Raw genomic sequence first — 19,342 nt, forward strand, 5'->3', positions numbered from 1 at the left:
CTGGGCTGTCATAGTAAACAATAGTGGTTTCTTAATTTACATAATTTATAAAAATTAAAATTTCCGCAACTTAAAGATAAGGAATAGCCCTCAATAGGAAAGCCCTGAATATTTTTTTTTCCCCCATTTTCCCCCTAAGTTTATTCTCTATTTTTTTTGTACTCTCCCAGCTGGCTCAAGAGAGTCAAATAACAAGGAACCTGCTGTTCAGCATCTTACCAAACCAACCAACCTGGCACAAGGAGTCGCTAGTGCATGACAAAGCAAGGCACCCCATGTCCGACAGCAACCCCACCAACCACAAAAAGTGCTAAGCCAATTTGCACTGTCTTAGAATATTACGCCCCAAGGCATAGTAGGTAAGCCATGACCAGGGATTCATATTGTCCACAATGATGCAGCTGGACTTCCAGGCAAAGACTGGACTACCAGGCAAAGCCAAGTTTAGTTTCATACATCGTTGCAACACGATCTGTCTGAAATTTGCCAGGCTCAGGACTAAAATGAAACAGGATTTTTTTTGCCCTGCCCTAATTTTTCCCTCACATTGAAGTGTTTTTTAATGCTTTGTTGAAGATTACAAAATTAACACAAAACAATCTTACATTAAACCTTTATGAGTTTGTGAGTGTTATTGCAAGTATGTAAGTATGAGTCCTGTGAGTGAGTTTTATATAGTATCATAGACAATATGTCTTGGGATTTTGTATTTGTGTTGTTCTACTAAAGTGATGTAAATTGCTATCCCACCTGAAGAGATAAAAGGGTATGATTCATACTGCAATTCAATCCAAAGCAATAATAAACATATTATTGAATTAATATACTACCATGTCTATGCACATATTGACAGGTGGCTGCCTGACATCCTGACTCAAAAAAGTAAATTGTAGTATCCTAGATGTGGCAGTATCCTAGATGTGGTATATTCTGGCGAAAAGGGGGCAATTGGTGTCTCATCGGTCAAACTCTAGTGACTCCTTGTGGTGGGTTGGGCACCTGCAAGCTTAAAGGTGTTTGTTGGAGAACACACACTCCGGTAGGTGATTAGTCATTTTACAGAAAATTAGCGTGGGAGTTGGAAAATCTTTAGGTATTTCAAGAAATGTAATTATTAAGCAATTACTAAGCAATAGTTTACTGTACTGTTCTCTGCTTGACTGTACACTAGTTTTCACTATATTGTAGTTCTGTATTTTACTTTGCTCTACTGTAGCTCACTCTACTGCTCTGCAGTTCACATTAATGTATGTTGCTCCACTTTACTGTAATTCCCAGTACTATTGTTCAAACCTGTGTTATTGTACTGACATGGTACCTATACTGAGTTAGTATTTGGTTTACAGGACAAAAAAGAAGACGGTGGAAATGACCATCCAGTATTTGATTTCCACCTCAGTTAACTGCAGTTCAGCTTACTACCTCAACTAACAGTCACAGGGAGGGAAGTTACTTGCAATCTGTACTAACATTACATATAACGTACTAGACGTCCAATTTGCGGCAGTAGGTTGGACACCAATGTAGCCAGGCAGCCAGGTGGAGAAATGTAGCCAAACAATAGCATTCATCATTATGAGGCCGCTAAAAGATTAATACTTAATTGGTGTTGCAGGGCCAGTAGGACGCTTCACTCTTCCCTCTGTTACAGAGATCATATCCCAATGTCCTAGGGCAGTGAAGGGGATTATGCCTTGCATACCATGCCTTGCATGGCATGTTTAGGTCCTTTTAGAAAGGACCTAAACACTGAAGATACTAATGGCACCGATGCTAATGGCACATATTCTAATGGCACCTATACTAATGGCACATATTCTAATGACACCTATTTCTAATGGCACCTATACTAATGGCACATATTCTAATGGCACCTATACTCAATATGGCAGCTATATTAATGGTAGCTATACTCAACACATATTTAGTTACTGAAAATAACATGGTACCTACTGTATACTCAATAGGTGCCATGGGATCTTCAGCATACAGCTATTAACCTTGATCTTCTGGCTAAATATCCAAAATCCTTTTTTTTTACAAATTTTGTCTGAATGTAGATTGGCCATCTTTTTAATTTAAATAATTTTCTGTTAGAAAGCATTTTTACAGGATGTTTTTCCTAAACACCCCAATCAACTTCCAGATGTTGACTCTCTCATGTTCTCTAGCTAGAATATTAACATCTGGAACATAACGGTACATATTTAGCCCATATCCGACTCAACGTTTTGCTGCAGCTGGCTAAAAGCGGGGGGAAAAATACAGTTGCTTCTTTTACAAATTCATGAATGTTTGTTGTTCCTATGATTTTAAAAGTTTTCCATATTAGAGAACAATTTGACTTGGACTGCTTTACACTTTCCTTTGCCCCTCCCCTCAAGCTCTCTGGCGCCCCCTTGGGGTGGTGCATCCCACTTTGAAAATCTCTGCTGTCGAGGAACAGAACCGACCCTTTCTGGAAGTGAAGAATGTCCCAGTTCGAATGATGTGTCTCTGCTCTTACGATCTCCCTAAACACAGCGTTTACAGTTCCAGTGCTGGGGAATAGCAGGGCAGGACTCAGCTGCAGCCACTGCAAACACAGTTAATCTGAGATTCAATTTTCAAAAGGACGTCACCGCATATCACAGGACTGTCATATTCAACTTTAGACTTTATAAGGGCATGGTAATCCAGACACGTCGTGGACTCTAGAGGTCATTATTTGTGATTTATTTGTATTCTCTGACTTTTTTTATTTACCTCACACTTTAGGTGAGGTAAATAAAAAGGGTGTTTAGAGGTAGCAGCTGTATTGAACCTGACATCATGTGAAACACCTTGATTCCACACAGATGGGCTCCTTCAACAAATGACTTGACTTCTAATGCCAATTGGTTGCACCACAGCTCATTCAGGTGTTTCATAGTGAGCACTTCTGAGAGTCACTGCATGTTTCACATGTAAGCATCTCACCAGGTACATCTGAACAGTGTTGTTAAACCAAGGGGTCTTTCCTTAAAGCCTCCCTCACTGAAAACTATTATGTTACTCCGTGACATAACACACGCCATATCGGGTGTGACTACTCTCTCTTCAGGTTGGATATGAAGCACAACTATACTGGAGCCCTGTCACAGAGCATTTTCACGCAACCATAGGTTCCGAGGGGACGTGTTGGACCTGACCGACCGAAACTCCGACCGAAACTCCCCGCCGCTACTGAGGTCTAAAGATGATGTCTCGCTCAACATGTTTTGGGGTGAAATGAGCTTTGATGTAGGAAGTCATGTTCAATCTGTCCTTACACCTCCATGAACAAATCAGAAAAATATGTATTTTGTTGTTGGGAAGCAACTGAAAACATCTCACACAGGCACAAAAAATTCTACTGTCACCAGCAACAGCTCATGTTGTAAAGAGAGGACCATGTTAGTTAACAGATGAACAACACTTTCAGTGAGTTTGAACGCCTTCCTTGTCAGTGGTGCAACCAGTGCTCGCCCTAACGAGCAGCAAGACTTTTTCGGTGCTAGTGTCAATTGAAAATTGGATTTACATCTTTTTTTATGTTTTGTAAATGAAATTGTTTCCATGACAACTGTTGTAGTCCATATAGAATGGCAGTTGGTGTGTTGTGATAAATGAACAAATGACTGTCGTGATCTGGTCATGTTTGCTCTTTGGGTCTCGGGTCTTTCTGTGCATCTGTCTGTCTCTCTCTCTACCTGTCTGTCTGTATGTTTGTCTGTCTGTCCATCCATGTCCCCTGTAGAGCAATGGTATGGAGCCCTCTAGCTCTCACCTCTCACTGCAGTCTTTTTGGCACTAACCTAAACACAGAGAAATTGAAGGGAGCTGATACCTCTTTGATCCTGGTGCTTGTTGTCAAAACGCCTGGGATTGAAGAGACTGTTGGCCACAATTGACTGCGACAATTAGGAGATGATCAGAGCCCTAGAGTGGAGCACTTAAAGGGTAATTTACATGTCAGTTTGTTGAAGAAGGAAATAAAGGAGAGGGCCGAAAAAGATATTCTGCTCCGATTTTTTTTCTTTTTCCATTTTATATCTCCTCCGTGCCCGCCTTGTAAACTGTAATTTGCCCTCTTGCTAAGGAAAAACCTGGCAGAGGAGCTGGGATGCACATTACCATTTGAAAAGAAGCAATCACGGGTCTACCGCTGAGCCTATTGTCCAGTGAAAATGCTGATTTGCAGGCAGTGAGTAAAGCGAAACCTTCTGCTGAGGTAACTCCTATAGTAACATCCTAGTGGTCTCTTCTTCCTAGTTGAGGTTTCTATTCTAAACACCTTCCACCCCCACACTGCCTGTCCCATTACAGGGCTGGTTTATAGCTAGGCGACAACAGTGGACTCCAGGCAACCTGGCCACTGAAAGGCAAGAGAGGAGGGACAGAGGGAGGGAGAGGGGAGGGAGGGAGAGGGGAGGGAGGGAGGGTTGTGCTTTAAAGCTAACAGCAGGTTGATAGGATAATACCAGTCATCTGTTGCCCAGGATCATTTCTATTGTGCCCACCCTTTTTCTGTATCCCCCCCACGCCCGGGACCCACCCTCAACTATATTTCTCCGGCCTGCCTGTCATCTCCGTCGCCGTGGTGTTGTCTGCGGGTCTGACCGAGGCGGTACACTCTGGTGGGACAACACGGCGACTAGGAAGGTCGGAACGGTAATACAGAAGGAGGGATTAAGGGGGAGAACAGCTTTGAGGTGGGTTTTTTTTTTTCTGGCTAGGGATGGCCATCTGAATAGCCTCTTCCACTATAATCTACAACAATATAACTCCCTTCTTTCCGTGCTACAAATGAACTAATCTCTCCCTGCCGTCAACATATAAACACGCCCCTGAGCTAAGTATGTGTAATGCTCCCGGAAACGAGTAAAATCGTGTGTAATGGGTAGATTCTAGTTGACTAATCCCAGGAAAATCTGAATGATTAATCGGTCCGCCCCTGCAAATTGAACTGAATTAGTAATATAGAGACAGGTGGAGGTAGGATTACAGATGACAGATATCCCCAGATTGGAAATGTATGCCAAGACTTATAGAACTGAAACATTAGAATTTCTGGTTGTTTTTGCTTTTTTCCCCGAAACACAACAATTTGTATTTAAGTATTTAAACTCTTTAATCCTTGCTACTTAATTATGCTTTTATAATGGGCTAAATATCATGTAGCTCAAAAAATTATGGAGAGGAAGGTCTTCTGAAACACCAAAAACACATGCACACACACACAGCCTTATCTGTGTGTCTGCCCTTTTCATTACCTGTGTGTGTGTGTGTGTGTGGGTGTGTGTTTGTGCACACCCATCTTTCGCTCGTCTTGTAAAATTAGAGAGTGAGAGAGAGAGAGACATGCTGGTAAATCTGGATCAAACCGCAGCAGGGGCGTGGCTTAATGACGAGCAGATGAGCTGTCGTCCTATTGATTTAAGTGTTTAGTTCCAGACGCTCACTATTCACTTTGACGTGTTTTGTCCCCCATATTCACAGAGAGGTACTGAATAAATTGGTACGCTGCGTCAGGAACTCAGTGACTCTTTGACTTGATGTTGGATGTGGTAGTTCATTTCAGGAAAATGGTGTCGTCCTCATGAGATCGGTTGTATCGGTACTCATGAGGCCCCCCTGCTTTTATTTTATAGTCGATGGTTGTCAAACAACGATCCATTTAATAGAACACCACAACGGAAGGAGCCTTTAAATACCCGCCATACAATCGGCTAAATGTTCATTTATAACTTGAACTATGACCCTGGGATCTAGATTTCCCAACACGCCTTGCACGTGGTGGGTGGCTGAAACACCCACCTCTAAGTTCACCTGTTTGGGATCTGGTACACCTGAGTGCGGACGTCTAAGCTATGACAGTCCTCTTAGCAGACCGGGCTGAAGGGACAGTCTCTGTGGACTGTCAGGTCTATGGCTTTGAACCTCCATTCTGACCTGGTAACTTGGTAACTGGGAAACATTCTGGTGACCCCCCCCCGACCAACCTCCCTCATTCCTACTCCCTCAGTCACTTTCTCTTTCCCCTTCTCTCTTCCTCTCCTTCGCTTTATCTCCCCCCACCCCCCACGCCCCACCCTCTCTCTGCCTCTCCCCCTCCCCCTTTCTCCCCCAACCCTCTCCCTCCTCCTCTGTAGAATGTTCCTGTCCTCTGTTAGCTCCATGCTAACAAATAGGTGTTTGTGTCCCAAACGGTCACAGTACATTTTGATATGTTCCACTAAAGGAATGCTTTAGCAAATAATTATAGATGGGATAAGGTAAACACTTTTAAGGCAAATACAATATGCAGATATAATCATTTGTGAGTAGTAATATTTATTTAGTAGTAGAATTTTTAATTTTTTTTTCATGTGAATTAATTGTTAATTCATTAGGTGAAGATGTGATAATGAGATAATGGCGTCTTTTCTTACTCTGTTATCTCATTATTTTCTCGACAAACTCCAAGTGTTCACCCAAAAAAATATACACCTAATCCACTCCAAAGCAGGAGTTCAGCTCTGCCCTAGTGTTTTGTCTCCATCATAAGCCTCCACCACAGAGTTATATTTGGCTTTTTCTGGCCCCCTCATTAGAGAATTGTTTATCAATAGGTGCACCGAGTGTCAGTAGTTTTTCCCATCAAACCAGGTCTGACAAAGAGAGTACGGTGCCTGGGACCGAGGCAGCCAGGTGAAACTAATGCCATAGATGTCTGATTCATCGGGGGCTCGTTGTTAACAGGGACGTCTGATTGTAAAGGCTCAGTCAAGCAAATGGGTGCAGAGTAACCAATCAGATTCATGGTTTGCCGGGTTCCGAGAAATCTACGGCCCCAACCACAGAGCCCGGGCCCGAAATGGGCCGAACTACCACCCCCCCCACACCCCCCCCCAACCCTGACCGCTTAACTCCCTAGCAAACTGGGGAGGGGGGGGGGGGGGGGGGCGCACACGGGAGGACGCACGCACGCAGACGAGGGGTCAGGCAGGCGTACGCACGGACACACATACACACACACCGGGCCGCTGTAACGTGCACTCTGCATGCCGAATGAAGTCTTCCTGTGAGGTCAGGTGGTGGGATTATAGCTGCATGGCCTGTCAGTCTTTTATAGCTTCTGACTTAGTTGGCAAAGACCTGCTCTGTACTCATCATCCTCGTCATCGCTGACTTCATAGAAATTGGGGGGGTTGAAATCGAACCAGTATTCTTCTGTGTCAGGGGACACGCCCACATGGCGGGCAGCTTCAGCTTCCTGTGTCAGTAAAAACAGATTCTTTTCATGTGATTATTATTGTAGGCCCCGTTATAAAAAGCTCAGTCACAATGCAAACATCAACGAGATTTTCCCAAATGTTCTCCCACCTTGTGGAGGTTTGCTGAATTACAGCGACACCAGTTTGCATTCAAACCAACTCTGCCCTCGTAGCGAACGTACTATATTTACTTTCATCCCCTAGCTGTCCTACCAGCGCCACTGGATGTTAATTTCAGTTAACCATTAGCTATAATATTTATTTAGTATTTACTTACTTGTTTTCAATTACATTTTTGTTGTTTTTTTAGAATTGCGTTGGCAATGTAAACAAATGTTTTTCATGCCAATAAAGCCCCTTCAAATCAAAATTTAATTGAGAAATTGAGAGAGAGGAAATGCTGGAGGAAAAAAAGAAGCATCCATAGGGGTTGAACACACGCTATGCTGCGGTAGATTCCTCAAAGATAGCTTTGTGTTTCCAAAACAGCGAAGGGAGAGGGGCAGAGAGAATGGAAGTAAAAAGAGAGAGAGAGAGAAAATAGAAAAAGTGAAGAGAGGGAGAAGAGGAGAGAGAGAGAAGGGAGCGAGTGGACCAAGAGAAGCAAACAGAGAGTGAAAGGAGTACAGAGGGAGACTGAGAGAGGGAGAGAAAGCAAGAGGCGACTAGACTCACTCCTCCTTTATCCATCCAACACCACCCTTCCCCCAGTAACTGTCACCCACTGCCCACCCAGCCACAGACATCCCTGGCTGTTGCTTCAGCTACCCTGTCCCCTCCCACAGGCTTTATTGAGAGGCAGATGTAGGCCTCCTAGCGAATGAGCAGTAAGCTGTTGTACTTTAAGCCTAATGGGAAGTTTTATATGCAAGAGGCCTTGAACTGATTAGTATAATTCCTGCTTTAATACAGCTGTCCCTCCAGATTAAGGTAAACCAAATGTTGCAATCAGAGATTAGTGTACCTTGCTGGTTATTAACATCCCATGCTTGTTCCCAGCAAAGCACATCAGAGGGGGAGAGGGAAATAGAGAGATTGAGAGAAAGTGAGATTGAGAAAGAGAAAGATGGAAAAAAGAGAACTACATAGTGAAGCTCTGAAAAACACTCCGAAGGAGCTCACAAGGAAATGCTGAAACTTGAACTCCTGCACCTGTTGGGAACTTGGTGGTGTGTGCTGGGAAGGAGCTGTAGATGGGGGATGGGGGTGACAGAGGAGGGAAGTCGGACGGGAAAGTACAGGCAGCCAAAGTGTTCCAGCTGCAGTACCTGTACAGCTGTTTGGCCACGTCACATCTTCAGGGGAGCTCTTGCCAGGTGTGCCTGGTGCTTTAATGCCTAACTGATTGGATTCTCAGAACACGTTGTTCGCTACTTCGCTCCACACACTTGGCCTCCTGTGTCGCTAATCCCATTTCCTTCCACTTAAAGACAAAACAACACGAAAATGAGCATGAATCAAACAGCAGAACGCGCAAGACACAAGACAAAGAAGACTTTGCTTCTTCAAAAATCACAACCACATGTCTGTTTTAGATGTCTGATATTTTTTTTTTGAGGGAGTTTAATCTTGTGGTGTGTTTGAATAATGTGTCAAATCAGGCAATGTGTATCTCTGAGTTAGTCTTTGTTCGGAGGAACACAACATGCGTTTCGCAGTTCAGTGAATGAGTGCTGAATTGCCTCTTCAGCGTCTCCATAGTAAAGACCATTCGCAAGCTTTACCAAAGGTGGTAACACCACTCATTCTGCCTCTCTGATATCGTTTAAGACGGTTCACTAGGTAAGCCTCCACGATGACTCCAGATATGAAGGTCAGTTTCCGCGCCAGAGGAGAAGCCATTATTATGGATGCTGACCCAAACCAACAGATGATTACAATACAATGTTTTAGCCACTGAGAGTGTGCAGGAATACTTTATCCAATTAGAACATCAAATGGCAATGTTTAGACATTCATAACTGCATTCCAGTTCACCTGAGCGTTGGACGGTTGATTGCAGAGAGGCTAAATGGTCAGAGGTTAATAACACTTGACTCATGGCTTGCGGCAATAGTCTGGGAAGCTTTATTGTTGAACACGGGCCTATCGCTGTAGATCCCATTAACCTGGCAAAGACCATTTAAACACTCCGCCTGAAAACCTATTAGGTTAAATTTGAAACCCATAGCTAACCAGTCCGTCGCATTCCAATGAAGAGACTCTTAAATGAGCACGACATCTATCGTGTGCAGTCAATGTTGACGCCGAAGAAATTACAGAACATCTACATTTGGTCCCGGCTGCATTAGTTCAAGGTGTTTAAAAGCCATTAGCGACTGACCACCAACGACAAGGCGACACAACACGGACCGTAGTGCAGCAAGGGGAGGAGGCCATGCAGAGTGCCGCGTTCGCGCCGAAGCCTTTTGTCGTGAAGGAGTTGTCGTGCCCATTAGTTCAGATGTAAGAGCGAAGCTCAGTATTTGCACCACTGCACCACATAAGTGGTTGATTGTATTAAGGTTAGATAGTGGAGGGGAGGTAAGGAAGGCTACCAGCCATGCGTGATGCTCCTTCACAATGTTCACACACATCTGATTCAATCTGGGAGGCGTACGATAACGTGCACAGAGAAAGGTAGTCCCATGCTAATGCTCTGAATAGCACTCTCACGTAACAAGCACATTTCTGACTCTAGCGTGCCGTCACCCAATGATTAGGACTCTAGGCCACAGTTAGGATTTAGGAGTCAGGAGTTGGGAGTATTATAACCAAACGCATCACTCCGCTTTATCGACCCATTCCAAGGTGAATAATTATATTGATGAATGTTTCCTAGGATCGCTGTTTAGAGAAATACTATACCACGTTATTGCAAATTTTTTCATGCAGTGGAATGTGTTTGCTTGTCTGGTGAAGCGTGCGCTGCCACCACATAGCAGAGGCTGTTTAAAGCTGGAGTCTGTAATAGAAACAAAGTTGTTGAAAGACTGAGGGACGGGCCTGGACACACCTAACCACTCTCACATTCAAAGAGGAATGGCTGCCGGTCCGGGATATCAACACACTTTTACCATCTTCTGAGACAAGTGCATCATTACAGTGTCCAGAAACACTGAAGTAAAATAAGCGTATACATGCAAAATGAAAGGTTACCATGAGGGTTGTTTTACTGTTCCTGCGAGGGAGTACTTTTTTGGTTCTAGGTATAACCCTTTCTGGTTCCAAGCGGAAACACTTTGGGTTCCTGGATAGCACCATTCAGAGATCCGGGACCATCTCTTACAGCAACCCCACAGAAGACTAGAACTATTGGTGACAGGGCTTTTGGTTATCTGAGGCTTGGGAACACACTTCTAGTCAAGTCAGGACCAAAAAGAGTGTTTGTGTGTTTAAGGCACAGCTAAAGGTGGAGTTGTTCCTGAGGGAAATGGACACATATAATATATTGCTGTGATTGTTGTTTCTGGGTTTTTCATTGTACTTTCGATGCATGAAACCAAAAGACAAACCCAAAAAGGGTTTTCCCACAGGGACACAGCACACCCATATGGACTTCATTTTAAAGCAAGAGTGCGGCGAATGAAATGTATGTGAAATGTTTCTGAAGAATTATGTTCTGATGTAAGGGCCTCAGTTTCAGACCGTTTGGGGCGCTGGGCTGGATAGAAATGGTTTCACTTGAGATCTTAATTTCTCCCATAGTGAAACATAAGGGAGAACAATAGAAAATCAAGCGCCATGTGACCCCTCACAGCATAATCAAATGGCGGCAGTGCGAACGTCTGACAGCTCGACAGTTCCGACGGGTGCCTGCCAAGCAAGCCATCGCTAAATATACACAAGGGTCAGTCTTTGGCAGCTCTTCTCCATTGTCAGTTGCTGGGGCTTCAGGTTTTCTGATAGAAGAAGGCTGGTGGTGAAAGTCAAGTGACAGTGGTGACAGGGGAGAGGGTTGGGGGCCCAGGGCCTGTGCCGGGGCATCTTCGGCTGGGCTGGGAGGCGTGGGAGTGTGAGGACTGGTGGTGGACGTCCGTACAGGGACCTGGTGGACGTGACCTGCCGGAGGTTGATAGCCAAGCCCAGGCAAACGGCAGGGGGGGATCGGACTTGTCACGGAGGTCCCCAGACGTAATGGCCAGCAAGAGTGACGGTCCTGCTCTTTCCTGCACTGCTGGGGATCTGTGGCTCTGGGAGCATTGATGAACTCAGCACAATGTTGAATGGGAGTGTTTTGGCAGCTGAGACAGTGGGACTAAAGCTGCAGGTCAGAGATAACACAACCTCTCAGATCTCCCGGCATGCGCCCACTAGCGAAGGCTGGCCCATCACAGAGGGCGCACAGGAAACCATACAACAGGTTACAGTTCAAAATGCATTCTGGGACTTTTGCAGTTTAAAAAATTATTTTTGTACTCACATTTTGGCTGTGAATGTACGGTACCGTATGTTGTTCATTTGTTGAATAATCTCAAAATAGAATCACTATCATACCCCAGTTTATCATACCCTGGTTTATCATACCCCAGTTTATCATACCCCGTTTTATCATACCCCAGTTTATAATACCCCTGTTTATCATACCCCAGATTAACATGTCTGGGACAATAACAACACTGTTAAAATGTCTCAGTCCAAAAGGGAAGCAAAGTATGATGGTAAAACACGGGTAGCGTCATCAATTATAAACGCCCACACCGTTGTGAGCCAACAAGTGAAGGCCCTTATTGTCATGAGCGGGGCCTTGTCTATGCCTTGTCAAGATCTACCGTGTGTCATGACAAACAGAACTGCTGTCATTACTGAAATATTTATTTCAAGAGGCACAAAGTGCATGTTGCACAGAAATCCCACTGAATGGTTCGCGCCGTCTGGAAGAAAGGTTTGGGCTGTTATTCTGATGCCTAACACTCAGATAAAAGGAATATTATCATGCAATATTGTAGCATTACCTTATTTATTAAATTTACAAAACCCAACGCGTGCCGAATTCCCCCTACCAAACTGAAACATGCTCAACAAATATAATCTGAACGTTTTGATGCGGGCTGATCGCTCACAGGGAATCAGAGCGGTGGATTTGGCCTTTTCCTTTCCTTAACAACACAGTAACCTCAATACTATGGTAACTCAGCAACACAAGAAATGGGATAATGGCTTGATCTCCCCACGGAGAGAGTGAGAGACAGAGAGAGAGGGAGAGAAGGAGGGAGAGAGAGAGAGGGAAGGAGGAAGGGAGAGGTTGTGGGGGGGAGATCTGCTCCTGACAGTTCCAAACTGAATTAAATCAGAAGGATTAAGGCTACCTGTAAAGAGCTGTCAGGTAGATTTACAGAGCCTGCTGATAAGGCGAGCAGGAGGGTTTAAATACACGCTGGCATCCCGTTGCTATCAGCCAGTCAAAGGAGTAGAATACGCTCTCTGATACGCCCGCACACAAGCACACACACACAGAGCGCACACATTCTCAGAATAACACACACCCTGTATACTTGCGTGCACACACACACACACACACACATCTGCAAACATGCAAGCACACACACACACACACACGCACATCTGCAAATACACACCAACACAGACTCACACACTAGGACAGAGATGGTTTTCTATCTAACCTTTCTTAATGTAAGTACGCACTGAACAAGTCAGTTATGAAAATTCATAAAAAGCCACACAGAAACCAATTTGTCAGTAAAATTTCAAACAAGACAGAATACACAGCGAAAAGCTGGGATCCGTTTAAGTTGGGAAAGTATATTTGGTGGGGAATGGTGGTGTAAACCTTGTAATACCCGAAGTTTGAGTCGTTCTGTGTTCCTCCCCCTACGACAAAATCATCCAGTTTATTAGGCTACAGACAAACAGGTTATAGTGTACCTCACACAGTCAACTGGTTATCGTGAATATGACAGTGGAATTTCAGTTGCTTACAGGAAGCTTCTAATGTACAAATCTGCATTTCCTGTTATAGTACATGTGCTGTAACATAAATGTTGTATCGTCACAAATACTGTGCAATGACACAATCATTTTGTATTATACTCTAAAAAGAAGGGTTAATGCTACCATAATCACAATGATGCAGTTAAATTAATAGAGGGGAGGGGTTTTTAGTTCTTAGCATTTTATTGTAATTACATGGGATTGCAACCATGTGCATGGTAAAGTTTTACTTCACAGATTACACCATATACATGTATATTTGGGGTGTTTATAATACCTTCCAAACAGGCCCATAGAAGCACAAATAAAGGCTTCTAAACAGGCTGGGTCAACTGGATGAAACGGACAGGACCAATGGATCAGCAAATTCAAAACTCAGCTGTGCCGCTGCGACCAGGCAAATCGACCCTGTAGTCCTTAATTGGGTCAGCACCAACTGGCTCGGTGAGAGTCCGGTTGGACAGGATTGTCGTGCCACGTCACACCCTGGCATGCCCGGTCATACCCCATTGATATTGTTTACCACGTAAATAGAAATTTGACCACAATGAAATTAAACACTACTGCTGTTTGCTCCTTGGGGTTTAAGGCCAGGTGTTTTGTAAAAGCACTTTGTGACGACTGCTGATGTAAAAAGGGGCTTTATAAATAAAGTTGATTGACAAAACATCATTCACGGTATACTTTTTCTTAAATGTTTGCGCTGCTAATAAAACCTGACAGGAAAGCATGAATTACAGAGGTCCTTATTCTGCAGGAATGATGATCAAAAGCTAGCTACACACACAGACACCCACACACACACACACACACACACACACACACACACAAACACTCACTCAACCACCAACGCATGTAATGTCTAAATGACTGGGACTCTATTTCTTTATAAAGACTTTCTGCTTGCAGGGAGTCACTCTCTCTCGGGGTGATAAATTCACAGCAACACTGTTCTAGTGAGTTTGTGTGTGTTTGTGTGGGTGTGTGTGTGTGTGTGTGTGTGTGTGTAAGCAACAGCTGCCTTGATCCAGGGGAAAATACCCAAATTCCAGGCAGAGAGCACTGATAGGATTGCTCTCCAATGTACACAGCCACACGGTCCAGAACCTTTCCCCCAGGAACCCCTGCCTAGCTGGTTTCCAGCCCCAGTCTGACCTGGCCTGGCCAAAGAAGCATAGCTGCAGTATGAGCAAACATTCAACACAACCAGACCGTAGCAGCGGATTGGTGTATGTCATCGTTTTCTTCAGGGGCCCTCGAGAGCTATAATCAAAATGCAGTATGACGTAATCAGTGAATTTAGTTACTAGGGCTTTTTTTTTTTTATGCCCCCAATGTCTTTGATTTGAAAGTGAAAATGTGTGTATTTGGTCGCGCAATAACAGTAATGGACTAAGCCCTGAGTCATGTTCACAGCAAACAGTATGCTCTTTAATGGCTTGGTCACATATTCTGACAATTCACCTCACAACAGTGTTAACAGGGTTGTGGCTGTGACTTAGCAAATAAGGGTGAGGCACTATTCTATCACCAGCTGGCTTACAGCAACACACATGGTTCAGTAACAGCACAGTCATCTCAGCCCACAAACAACCTAAAATTAATAATATGAAGAAGAGGGGACATTTAGTAATTATATATACACATATATATGTATATAAAAATATAAAAATATATTTAAATGATGAGGAAACCTTCTAGTCTTGGATGTCATGGACAGATAAAAAAAAGTAGTATTTTTGTAGAGAGCCAGGTATGGAGCATAAAGCAGGGTGAACAAAGTATTTAAAATAATGGTAAATGTAATGAAACCGGTACACCCGATATGTTTCAGTACATTTCCAAACACCTAACAGTCTGCACAGTAATTTCAAGCATTTCCCTCCCGGTTTTAAAGTGAAACATCCTAACATGACAGCTGTTACTGTACAGGAACACATAAATCACCCGGATTGGATGGTGGCCCTAAGGGGCCAAGAAGCTCTTTAAAACTAAAACATTTTAACATACTGTAAATTGTCATCCGTAACATTGGGTACTACTGGAATTGTATTACTCATATTATTTGGTTTTGTTGTTCGCATTTAAGATAAGTCCTGAGATATGACTTCTTACTAACGGTGGCTTTGTGGGTCTTTATTCAATACAAAACTGAATTGAAATGTGTAAAGTGAATTCATCTCCCGGTAACAACCTGGCAGCCACAGTGTCAGTTGGAACATGGGTCAGCGTTACTTTACCCAGTCCTATACAACCAGTCAGTCTGTAAAGCCATAAATGGTTCAGGTTGAGCCAGACTACGATCTTCTCTGTTGTGGTTCAGCTCACCTCCACTTTGCATTTGCCAGTATAAACTCTGAATCATGGCTTGCTGTAACCAGATTCCAGACGGCAGCATTTTCCGTCCACTATGAAGTAGGGCACAGTGAAGGGAACAGAGTGCCATTTGGGACAAGGTCAAAGATCCATTAAAGCAGTGAAATGGATTATAAAAGTGTTTGCTTATTTCAGGCATCAAGGGCATGAACCCGACCGTTTCTGAGTCATTCTAATTGACTACATCAGTTTGCAGTGTTTACAAGGATGCCATAAAAAATGTATTCCCCTGCAGTGTGTGAAGTCCTGACACCTGCACGTGTCCACAATGAATAGAATCACTCCCCTCGTCGTCTGTGGCTAAGGTTTGTGTTGGGAAGCAATTCACGATTGTTGAACTATTAAGGCAATTCTTTCTAATTTGTTCATGTCCTTGTTGCAGCCAAACCTCCCTATGAGTGTTGACCTGGAGGGAATGGCTGCAGGTCGACTGGAAAATATAATCTGAGATAGCGATCGCCGCTGTTCCTTTGTGAAGAAGTTCTCAGCCTTAGACGATTAAGCAATACATGATATCTTGTTTGTGAACTGCAGGTGGGGAATAGCAGCTACACGGTAAGAAATGAACGTAACAAATCGATTTTGCATCAGGTGGTTTTGCTCAAATAAAATATAAGTCAAGGTCAGGGGTTTACATTTCATGAATAAGCAACGATTTGTTGGGTCTTGTACATGAAATGACTAAATCGCGGACATCGCCGTTGGCGCCACTGCAATCAGCATTCTGAAGTTATATTTATAAATACACCTCTTACAGGTTACGGAAGTGTTAGAGATTTGCATATGTAGCCCTATATGAGGTCAGGGTTTTTGTACGCAATCAATACACGTATTTCACTTACAGCATATCTTGGCAGACCGACGAGGCAGCTGTTGTCACAGGTGAATGGAAAACACTGTCTGTTTTTAGGATGTATCAAGAGCACCGCATTACATTACACCCCCCCGAAGACAAACCACCCCCCACTCACCGTATTATTTCTCTACTACGTGCTATAGTTCAGTGTTGACCAAGGTTCCCTAAGGGTTCAGAAAATACCATGTCGGAGAGAGGTAATGTTTTGGAACCGTGACAAGATGTGTTTAGCTTGGACCAAGGGAGCGTTGCCTAGATTTAACACGAACTATGGGTTGAGAGTTTGGTTTGTGTTAGACCTGGTGAAATAAATTATGACTTTCATAAAGATTGCTGGATTCTTAAAGTACGTGGTTGGTCAAAGACTATTACATGGCGTAAGAAGATGTTGGGTTTGAATATGAGTTTAGCTGCGGTTAGGGAGATGTAAAGGGCTGGTGGGTCACCTCATGGAAAGAATTGGCACATTTCTGATTGTTCTGTGTTATTCATCAAGAACTAAAAAGAGTGTTGAGTGACATTGGGTTGTGTGTTATTCTTGAGTGTGTTATTCAGAGGTTAGATACGCAACATAGTAACCACACAGGTATAAGTTGGCATGGATTCCCTTCCACGCATTTTCCCTGTGACAAGGAGTTGCTGTTTGTCTTCTAGTCTTTGTTGAGTAACTTGTAGGAACAGACGAAAACAGTGTGCTAACATTCCCATCCCACTTCCCAAACAGATACATAAACGATTGCATAACGGAGCACAAAGAGCCTTACACAGTAAGGCTTTGCCAATATCAGCAGCTTCATCAGCAAGCGATCACAAAGAAACCAGGAGCTAAGCGGCCTCTCATGTTGAAGAGGGAAAAGGCTTTGAAATGCAGATTGGGTAGCTATCAACTGTCACCTGTTCTGAGCACTCCAACTCCTTGGTTAGCAACCAAATGACGCCCTATTCACTCTGCGGGTCACAAATTCCCTTTGGAACCTGGTGGAAAGTAATACACTACAAAGTGAATAGTGTGCCATATGGAACAAAAATCCTGAAATTACTCTTTTCAAGAAACGTTATTTCATCTTTATCAGCGGGCAACGCCAATTGGGTTTGATAGCTCTATTATGACAGTCATGATGGTGTGAGGTGTTTTATCCTACAAAAGTACGAGTTCATGTGCAATTTGGGGTATGATGAAAAGGGATAGCCTACAACCATTACAAGGAGATACCATTTAACTTTTCTATGTACTACTTAATAAACTTTTAGCTTTTTTCACCATTTTTAAATTAGAGATTTAAAGCAGAACACCCACTGTATTTCATATGAAGCCATTCAGATTAACAGTGTCTTAACTGTTTCTAGCCTACTCTGTTTTGTCCCTTTTTTGCAAGCATTGAAGCTGAAATACTTCTAGCGATTTAACACAATTACACCATCCTTTTCCTCTGCATTAACGTACAACCCATTGGAAATTGGTCATTATCATGAGGCTTTGCCTTTTAGATAACTTATAATGAGGGTGAAGTGTTACATTTTGCTATTCAGAGTACACCGATGCTTCAAACAGGCCTACTTCAGCCCAATTAGAGCAGCGTTAGTACTGAAATGCCTTTTTTCTTTCACATAGACAGACAGACCGAGCCAGGAACAGCAATTTGCCACTTGATATTATCTCACGTTCAATTAGTTTGTCGGTGAGTCAAGCATCTTCTCATTCATTTAGTCAGTTATTGATTTTGAATCTATGACACCTATCATTCGTATCCAATAAATGCAATTCCTTTTTAATCTTTATCCCTGTTACAGTCTTATTGGGTGTCAAGTTAAAGTGACTCTCTGACAGGTGGACGTTTTGGTTAATGACATTTACAATGACTGTGAATTGCCCTCTTCGGACACAAAACGTTGTAACTTTCAATTTCAGTCCATCAAGGATTTGGCCCTTGTCTGTATGACTGTTTGGTAAGTAGCATGACTTTATACACAACAAAGTAACAACACAAGTAATGATTTGGTTACATAGTCTAAACGAATGTTTTTTCAACAATGTACAGGCATCTGCTAAATTACTTGAAGTTAATGTCTTGCTTTGCTCACTAGCCCACTATGCTAATTAGCTGGGTAAATATGGTAACTAATTGTACCTGGCTGTCTAGCCGACAGGCTAAAATGTGCGCAAACAGTGTCTGTTTTCATAACTGGACATAATGTTTTTTGTATAGACTGCTTCCAAATTGTTGGTGTACTTTGCTATTACATATTTCAGTGAACAAGATGGCTTCCTATGAGTTTAAAGAAGTCACTGTCTGAGTCATGCTTAGCTAGCAGGCTAGAAAAGCAATCCTACACGCTGATTTGTCACAGTTAATTCATAAGTATTTCTTGATAAATTAGCAGAGAGTTCTACAGAAATCAGCGGTCATGAGGAGACACATTAGATTTTTATCTGAAATTGTTCAGAAGATATTTATGACTGGGTTTATATTGCCGCCTGGGTTCTCTCTATGTCACACGCTGCTGGTGAACAAATGTCAAGTGAGCTAAACAAATTAGGATTATGAGTTTGATGTAATAACTAGGAATTGGCAATATTTAAGTAACTTGTTACGTTAGGTGTAAAATTACATAAGGAACTCTGTAGCTATGTCTACAGTGCATGCAGATGTGCTTGTGTCTGTCTGCATGCATATCTAAAAGGGTTTTGTCTGAGGTGACATGGCCTACATGTTTATTGATGGGTTTATACGCTCTCTTTCTTGGAAAGATGAACTACATTAAGGAAAAGAAACGGGTGGCTGTCCCAGACAGACAGGTCTCTGCACTGGGCCGTTATACATTATCAGTTCAGTGTTGTTACACATTATTACTACTTATCGGTGCTTTTCAAATTAATCAGCACTGTTTTAGATGTGTTTCTTTCATATCACTAAGCAGTGAG

This window comes from Esox lucius, chromosome 22, assembly GCF_011004845.1.
Source record: "Esox lucius isolate fEsoLuc1 chromosome 22, fEsoLuc1.pri, whole genome shotgun sequence".
NCBI lineage: Eukaryota > Metazoa > Chordata > Actinopteri > Esociformes > Esocidae > Esox > Esox lucius.